Below are 10,034 nucleotides of genomic sequence, written 5' to 3'. Positions count from 1 at the left end.
CCTTGGTGCTCTTTGGTGGGTGCCACATCCTTGATAACCTTTACAGTATTATTCAATGTTAAAAATGGTATTGATAAATGTTTCTGACATGAATCATTGAAAGTAAAACATCTAAATAATTGGTTGTGCAGAACCCAAGGAATGGGTGCAGAGACAGGTTATTCCTGACTCTATGGCTTATGTACTCTTCTCAATTAATCCCTCTGAAAACAAAGAAATCATCTCATGGTTAGTCCCTGTCTGGAAGAACACATCATCTGACACAGATTACTTCTGTCATTTCTTATACATATATATCTGTCCATGAAATGCTACAGAGACATACATTATAAAACTGAAGGCTTTGTCACTCACCATGAAGACATTTAATCTCATAGTCAAATGAATTTCTCAACTGGAAAATGAAAACATTTGTAAAGCTCTAGATAAGCAAGTAGAAAACCTGTATGACAAAAACTTAAAGTCTTCTAAGTCCCCCCACCCTTTTAGTCATGAAAGTCTTTCACCTTCTATGTCTCTTGTATGTTCTTGAGGATCCCATAAACTCCTAATTTTGAGATTGCCAGTTTCCATTCTTTATGCTGGATGCCACAGCTTCAGTCCTTTCCCACCACCCAATATGAGATAATGTCACTATCTTCCCCCTCCCTCCTGTCACTTCCCCTCCTAAGTCCCTCATTCCCTCTCCCCTGTGATATTTTTCTTCTTCCTCCTAAGTGGGACTGAGGTGTCCTTACTAAGGCTCTTCAGCTTGTTGAACTTTTTAATTTCTATGGACTGTATCTTAGGTATTTTGTTCTTCTTTGGCTAATAGCCACCTATTACTAAGTACATACTATGTATTTCTTTTTGGATCTGAGTTACCACACTTCATGTATTTTCTAGTTCATTTGTCTACAAATCTCAGGATGACCTGACTCTTAATAGTTGAGTAATATTCCCTCATGTGAATGACCCACATTTTCAGTATCATTTCTTCTGTTCTGGGACACCTGAGTTGTTTCCAGCTTCTGGCTAACACAAACAAGGCTACTCTGAACATATTGTAACATGTGCCCCTATGGCATGGTGAGGTATCTTACATGTACTACAGTGGAGGGAGGGAACTTGTAGAGCCCACATACAGCCAAAAGACAAGACAGTAAGTCAGGGACGGGGTTGCCATCCCACAGTCAAAACTCTGGCCCATAATTGTTCATCTCTGAAAGCACTGCGGGGTTAGAAATGGAGAGGACTGTGAGGAAAAGAAAGTCCATGGACCATCGCAATGTGTGATACAACTCATGAGGAGGACCCAACTCCTGAAGCTATTACTGAGATCAATGGACCACTCACAAAACGGGACCTATCATGAATACTTTCTGAAAGATGCATCAAGCAGCTGAAGGAGTCAGATGCAGAGATTTGCAAACAGCCTATAGACAGAAGCTGCCTACCACTGTAGTTGAATGATGAAAAAGCTGGAAGAAGCTAAGGAGTAGGGTGATATTGTAGAAGGACCAGCAGTATCAACTAGCCTGGACTTCTGAGATCTCTCAGATACTGAACCATTGACCAGACAGCATAGACCAACTGACATGTGGCCCCTAACACATATACAGCAGAGGACTGCCAGGTCTGGGTTCATCTAGAAAAGAAGCACCTTAATAGAGTATAAGTCTCAGGGAGTTTAGAGGTCTGCTGCAGTGGGGGTTGAAGTGATGGAGAAATCCGACTGGAGACATGGGCAAGAGAAAGAGGTATGACACATCGAACAGTCAGACAGTGGACAGGATGGGAATAAAATCTGGAGTCTAAGGAAAGTATTATGAATATAAAAATAATATAGATATATGTATGTATGTGTAAATAAATGTAACAATTATTTAAAAAAGCAACTGAAAGTCTTTGAAGAAAACGTATAAGAAATTATGAGACAGTGGAATGATCTGTCATGCTTTTACATTGGTAGAATTAACATAGAAATACTGGTCAAACTACCAAAAACAGTCTCTAGATGCAATGCAATATCCATTTAAATTTCAACACAATTCTTTACAGACGTTGAATGTACCCAACACTCAAATTCAAATAGAAAAACAAACAAACAAACAAAAATCCTGAAAAGCTAAAACAATTCTGTAGAATAAAGTAACAGTTATCAAGGCACCAGTTTCCTTGACTTCAATGTATAATACAGAACTAAATTGTGCATTGTATTTAAAGTATTTCTAAAGTAATAAAAACAGGATATTAATGTAATCAAAGATGAAACGTTGACAAATGGAATTGAATTGAAGCCCCAATGTATATCCATAAACTTACGAACACTTTGTTTTTGAAAATGAAGCCAGAAATACACAGCAAACAAAACAAAGCATCGTCAATCAACAGTGCCAGTGCAATTCAAGTCTGTATGCAGATGAAAGCAAATATATCTGTCTATGTTTTTATGAACTATACTCAAGACAAAATTGAAGAAACAAATACCTCAATAGGAAACCACCTATTTTAAGACTAAAGAAAAGAATGTGGGGTATAGCTTAAAACAAATTGTCACCGGAGACAGCATCATGAATAAAACAATTGCACAGGTGCTGAGAGCCACAGTAAAAAAAAAATGGAACTTTATGAAACTGAGAGATCTTGTAAGGCAAAGAACACCATCAATAGACAAAACAGCAGGTGACAAATGGAAAAGGACCTTCACCAACTCCATATTTCAGAGAAGTTTTATGTTCAAATTACTTGCAAACAAATAATCTGATTTTAAACTGAGTTGTAGGGATAAACAGGATTCTCAACAAAGGAATCACAAATGGCAGATAAGCACATAATTTTTCATTCCCCTTAGTCAACAGTGAATTGCAAACCTTAAGGATTCTGAGATCCCATTTTACACATTTCATAATGGTAAAGATTAAAAGTATAAGTGACAGTTTATGTTGGTGAGAAAGAACAAACCTCCATTGCTGGTAGAACTGTAAATTTTTAAAGCCACTTTTATAATACATTTATACTAAATTTACCATTAGAATTACCTATCTGCTGTTAATTAATATTGCACATATGTATTTCATTCATTACATATGATCCTTATTTATATGACAAATATTAAATGCATATTTAAAAGAAACCCCAATAGGAGGAGGGAAACTATACCCTAGAAAAAGCAAAAAAGTAATCTCCTTGCAACAAACAAAAAAGACGAAAGGCGCGCGAGCATAATTTCACATCTAACAACAAAAGTAAAAGGAAACAACAATCACTATTACTTAATATCTCTTAATATTAGTGAAGTCAGATCCCCAATACAAAGATATTGACTAACACACTGAATATTTAAAGAGGACTGAACATTCCACTGCATACCAGAAATACACCTAAGTGACAAAGATATATACTACCTCAGAGTTAAAGGCTGGAAAACAATTTTCCAAGCATGTGGTCCTAATAAAGAAGTTTGAGGAGCCATTTTTAATATCAGTTAAAATCAATTTTCAACCACATTGTCAATAAAGGAAAAGACGGTCACTTCCCTTGCATTTCACCAGATCTAAGGCTGGTCTTCAACAGCAACAAAAGGATGGAAAATCCATATATACACGGAAGTTGAACAATTCACTTCTAAGTGATAACTTGGACAAGGAAGAAATAAAGAGAGATCTTACAGACCTTTCAGAATTTAATGAAAAGGAAGGCACAACATACTCAAATTTATGGGACACTATGATAGGAGTGCTAAGAGGAAAACTCATCTCTGAGTGCCTACAAACAGAAACTGGTCAGAGTGTACAAGAGCAGCTTAAGAGTTCATTTAATGCTCTAGAATAAAAAGAAGCAAATACACCCAAGAGTAGTAGATGGCAGGAAATGAGTACTACTCAGCTATTAAAAAGAATGATTTAATTAAATTCTTAGGCAAATGGATGGAACTGGAAAATATCATCCTCAGTGAGGCAATGCATTCACAAAAAAATCCACAAATGGTATGCACTCACTGATAAATAGATATTAGCCCTAAAGGTCAGGTTACCCATGATACAATCCATAGACCACATGAAGCTCAAGAATAAGGACGACTAAAGTATGGATGCTTACTTCCTTCTTAAAAAAGTTGAAAAAATAATCACTGGAGGAAATACAGGGAAAAATAGTCCTGCAGAACCTTCTGGAAATGTCAACCAGACACTGCCCATCTGGAGATCCATCCCTTATGCAGACACCAAACCCAGTCACTATTGCTGATGTCAAGAAGTGCTTGCTGACAGGAGACTGGCAGACAGGAAAGGGTGGGAGGATTCATAAGGGAACACCCTCAGAGAAGAAGGCGGGGAGGGGATGGAACAGGGGGTTTATGGATGGGAAACCAGGAAAGGGAATAACAAAACATAAATAGAAATCCAAATAAAACTGTAAAAAACAAGGAATATAAATGGAGACATAACAACAGAAACTGGGGAAATCCAAAATATCATCAGGACTTACTACAGACGTCTATATTCAACAAAAGTGAAAAATCTGGATTAAGTGGTCAGTTTTATAGGCAGATACCAGGCACCAAAGTTAAATCAGGATCAGATAAATCAATAAACAGTTTGATAACTCCATGCCCCACCTGGGGAATCCATCCCATACACAGCAGACAGTATTGTGCATGCCATGAAATGAATACTGACAGGAGAGAGCTGTCTTGTGAGAGGCTTTGTCTGAGCAATACATAGGCAAATGCTTGAAGCCAATTAATGGACTGACAACAGTGTCCTCAATGAAGGAGTTAGAGAAAAGACTGAAGGAGCTGAAGGGGTTTGCAACACCATCCCCCAACAGCTCCAAGGGACTAAACAGCCAACCAAAGATAATACATGGAGTGACCCATGAATCCAGTCACATATGTAGCAGAGGATGGTCTTGTTAGACATCAGTGGGAGGTGAGGTCATTGGATGTCTGAAGGCTGGATATTGCAGGTTAGGTGTGCCCTGCAGGTGCCCGGCCAGGACAGGGAGGCAGGAGGCTGTGTGTGTATACGTGTGTGTCTGTGTGTGTGTGGTGTGTGTGTGTTTGTGTGTGCACCCTCATGAAGCAGGGGGATTGTGTAAGGTATAGGAGGTTTCCAGAGTGGAAAACTGGAAAAGGAATAACAGTTGAAATGCAATAAATATTCGAAATGATGACTGAGTGGCATGAAGATTTAAGTTTATATATGGTTATATAAATAAAACTCATCTTATTAGTATATTGCTTTATGAGAAAAATAACTTTTAACTTCTCACATGCGGACTATATTCTTTCCATAGGCTCTTGGCAACCACAACAGTATCATCCAAGACTTCTGTCTGATATACCTTAATTTTCTTCAAAGAATAAATGATTTACCCCATAACATTTGTGCCACTATTGCACCAAAATAACCTATAAGGTGGTAAGTATTTTAGGTCACCAGGTTTATAGCTGAGGTGATTATTACTTTTCATCACTGATACCATACAAAATATACAAAGTTCCATGAATGCTAGTCAAGAGAGTTACGTTTTTATTTGTACAAAGGCTCAACTTTTCTGTGTTCACTGAAATATAAAAGTAATTTCTTCAACAATGTAGTAATATGATTTTGTTTATTGAAAGCCTCCAAGAGCCTTGTGAATACCCTGAAATATTTGCAAGTATCCATGTGGCCTCATGGCAAATGACTCAATTTGGTAATGCTCATTCGGTATTTTCCACTTTCCACATATACAAATGTCCACTGAAGGAGAACATTGTAACTATTTGGAGCTTTCTTGCCATGGGATTTGAGGTCGAAGTCTAGGTGAAACCGTAAGTCAGAGCCACATGATGTATACAGTAAACATCCTTTATAATCACAGAACCAAACACAGACAAATTCATTTTTGAATATCTTACAGGAGAGTTAGTGTCAATTACTGAAATTGAGAGCTCTTAAACACTGCAAAGAGGAAACTACAGAGGGGATCAGGAGTGCTGTGGCCATAACTTCTAATATTACCTCCTTGAGAAACAAATAACTCATAAACGTCCTCACCAAAGAGCCAGTAGGGATGCTATACAAGGAGCACAAGACAATAGAATGATATTGGAACCTATCTAAGTTTTCAGGTTTGAAAGAAGTAGCTAGGGAGCCAGAGATACAAGTACCAGCGGTTCTGAATATGGGAAATACAGAAGGTAGTCTCTTCTGGGAGAGAATATCATATATAACCAGAAAAATAAATATTTCATTTCAGATGTTTTGTCAATGGAGGACAGATATATATGATGGTGATTTAAGTATGTAATATATGCTGCAATATATATTTTTCCAGAATTTTTCAGATGGGAATGAAGTAATTCTGTGTCTCAGTTTGAAAGTCTGGGGAAAAGTATGGAATCTGTGGAACAAAATTAAAATTCTATGTATTCCATAAATTTATTCTAACTATTTAATATAAATATAGATTTTAAGCACCCTGCCAAAGAGGTCTTAAATATTAAAAATATATTGAGGAAAATTTGGAGCAGCTCATCTTTATAATTTTCACTGAATGGCTTTATAGTGGTATGGTGTTCAATATTCCATATCTTAGATATATTCAAGGTGAGAGTTTACTTAATGCTGTTTCCCAATCAGGCCTGAAGGCATGACTATTATCTCTGTTTATCACGAAAGTGAAATGTGACAATACAGCACTGCACTGGAAAACAATAGTTAGATAAATGGAAAATCAATTATCCTTAAGAAATTTACAAACACTTAGATTGAAAATGATGTTACTATTTTTTTTAATGTGAGGAGAACATTTTATATTTTGATTATATGAGGAGTGGGACTCAAGATATGCACAGTGTAGAGCACCAACCAGACATAAATTTATATGATGTTTAAGTCTATTAACCTGGGTTAGATCTAATTTCAGGAAATGTAATTATATCCAGTCATTAATGTTTGAGTTTGGGAAGGTCAAGAATGTGAATCCCTTACAAGTAATCATAATATTAATCTCTGAAATCTCCACAGTAACAAAAAAATCCCTAAAACTCCATTATTATTGCTGGTTCTTAACATGATAATAAAATGCTCTGCTAGTAATCTGAAACCTAGGATGGGTTTTGGCTCAAAAACCTAAGACTTCCCATCAGATTGAAAGAATCTCATACTTGAATCATGAGACAGGGCAGCAATGAAGCTAATCCCAGCAAAGTCCAGAGCACCACAACATTTAAAGGGACCTTGAAATCCAAACAGTGTGTTAGTAAACATTGTACATATTCATATGTACATGGTAGTTTAGTATGTTCTTGGTGTGAGGACATCACTTCTCCAACTTCAGTATTCTGTACAGCTAGCTACAAAGACAGTCTTTAAGTTTCTTTCTTCTCATCTCTGATTCTGAATCACAAAAATGAAATAATGGCTTGATATTACACATTTAAATTAAAAAATTAAATATGCACAGAAAAGAGTGAATAGTACCACAGCATAATGAAAGTCAGTTGATATAAAATACCCAGATTCTCTGTTCCTACTAATTCCTTGAACTAGAACATCACATGGCACTGGATGATAGCCTAACACTGGGTCTCCTACACTTTCCCCGTAGATCTGCCTGGGCTCAACACTGTGGATGGCATATGAAGAACTGAGCTCCCACGTCACAATCTTACTTTCTATCTTGGAGAACCCTCTTGTCAACAAGGAAAGAAGGTACATGAAGATTTGTAGATGCTCTATGAAAAGGATCTAAATGTTTCATGCCTTGAAAATTTGGTACCGTTCCTTTTAAATTGACTTATCTTTTTATTGGCTTTATTTACATTTCTAAAATATTATTCTTTTCCGTTTTCTTCCAAAATTCCATGACATCAGCCTCCCCCTTTCTATAAGGGTAGTTCTCCCTTCAATCAACCAATTCAAGACCCCATCCTGACATTCATGGCATCTACACTGGGGGCTGGGGCTGTCCAGCCTTGGTCTGATTAAGGGCTTCTTCTCCCAATGATGCCACTAACAATATCCTCTGCTATACAATGAAGCTGGGGAAGGATTTTGTCCATGTGTACTCTTGGGGGAAGTTGTTGAGACTGTGGAACTACATTTGGTTGGTATTGTTGTTTCCAAGGATGCAAGACATTTCATCTCATAATCTTTCTCTAATTCCTCCAATGAGGACCCTGTTCCCAGCTCCAATGGTATGCTTCTAAAGATTCGCCCCTGTATTTGTCACATTCTGGCTGACCCTCTCAGGAAGCCACTATAACAGGATCCTTCCTATGAGCATGTACTTGTTAGAAACAGGAATACTGTCTATGTTTGTTTATTGTATGTATATGGGCTGGATCTCCAGGTGGGGCAGGCTCTCAATGATCATATGTTCAGTCTCTGCTTCAAAATTGTCTTCATATATACTAATATGAATATATTTGTTTCCCCTTTCAAGAAGGACTGGAGCATCCACAATTTGGTTGTCCTTGTACTTGAGCTTCATGTAGTCTGTGGATTGTATAATGGATAATTTGAACTTTGGGTCTAAAATCCATTTATCAGTGACTGCATACAATTGTGTGTGTGTGTGTGTGTGTGTGTGTGTGTGTGTGTGTGTGTGTGTGTGTGTGTGAATGGGTTACCCACTCAGGATGATATTTTCTAGTTCCATATATTTTACTATGAATTTCATGAAGTCATTTTTTCAACAGCTGAGTAGTACTCCATTGTGTAGATGTACCACATTTTCTGGACACCACTTTCATTCATGAGAATCCTTTCTGTATCATGATCCATTCTCTCTGCTCATTGCAGTATGTAGGATACAGGTTGAGTCACATAACATATTTGCTTGATTTCTGTTTACTTCTCAAGGTGAGTATATTTTTCTGGAGTTGTTAATTTATCTGTGGCTACCTACTTTGTTCCTCCCTTTCTGTTTAAATTTTGGTGCTGTGAAGATTTATTGAAACATACATTGGACCGAGGGGAGCTCTATCTGAGCTGTGTTCTTTTTCTGATTTCAGGAGTCTTCACTAGGTTTATACTGATGTGCAACAAGCCCCATTCCTCTGTTGTCTTTAGCACAAGTGTGAACTTTAGGAGCTTGGGCAACCATTGCAAGTAGAAAGGCTACTTGAGTGTTTCATTAGTAATAATAAAGAAAAAATGAAGCTTTAATCTCTGAAACATCAGCAATCATCTCCAGGTAAACAAGAGCCTTTATTTCCTGTATCCAAGCTCCATGAACACTGAATTTTCAGGGATATGCTATTACTCAGGGCAGATGTTGCAAGATCAATGTAAGTCATACCTAGCATACCCAGTGGCAGGTTAGCCAATGATACTTACATTTCAAACATTATCCCACTTCCCGGCTTCTTGTCCATAAACCCTCATTCTCTCCCCTCCTTCTTCCCCTCCCCCTCCCCTATATGGGTATTCCTCCATACATCCCCCTCTATACCCCTCCATATTCTCCTGCACTGGGATGCTAAATCAATGATTATATCAGTTTCCAATAACTTATTGCTCCTTGCAATTCATGACATCATCAAAACAATATTTAAATACCAACTATCTGCTGTAACTCTTGTGTCATTCTCATGGCAGTTCTCTAATATTCAGACTCTTACTACATTTATTCTATGTTCAGTTCCTCCCAACAGAGTTGTTATTGATTAGTTATTGTTAGAAATACAACCTCGTTTCAACAGCGAGTTCAAAATTTTTTCAGCTTCATAGGGTTCTGTGCTGTTCCAAAACTTTAGTCATTTTCATCAACAATATTACTGTTGTGCACAATTATTTTCCCTGTCCGCTTAATGTGTCTACAAAATAATCTAGAATGATAAATTGACTAATATCAAAAGTGAACTGAATCATCATTTTCTACGAAATGGCCTGGCAGTCCTGTCCTGCTTCTTCTACTACATTTGACTGGGAAAATCTGCACCTGACTTTTTCTCTGACCAATGAGCTGAGATGGAACACGCAGAAAGAGAGAGAGACAGACAGAGAGAGAGAGAGAGAGAGAGAGAGAGAGAGAGAGAGAGAGAGAGAGAGAGAGAGAGA

Source organism: Rattus rattus, chromosome 7 (assembly GCF_011064425.1).
Source record: "Rattus rattus isolate New Zealand chromosome 7, Rrattus_CSIRO_v1, whole genome shotgun sequence".
NCBI classification, from domain to species: Eukaryota; Metazoa; Chordata; class Mammalia; order Rodentia; family Muridae; genus Rattus; species Rattus rattus.
The sequence above is the reverse complement of the archived record's forward strand: the minus strand, read 5'-3'. Positions refer to the sequence as shown.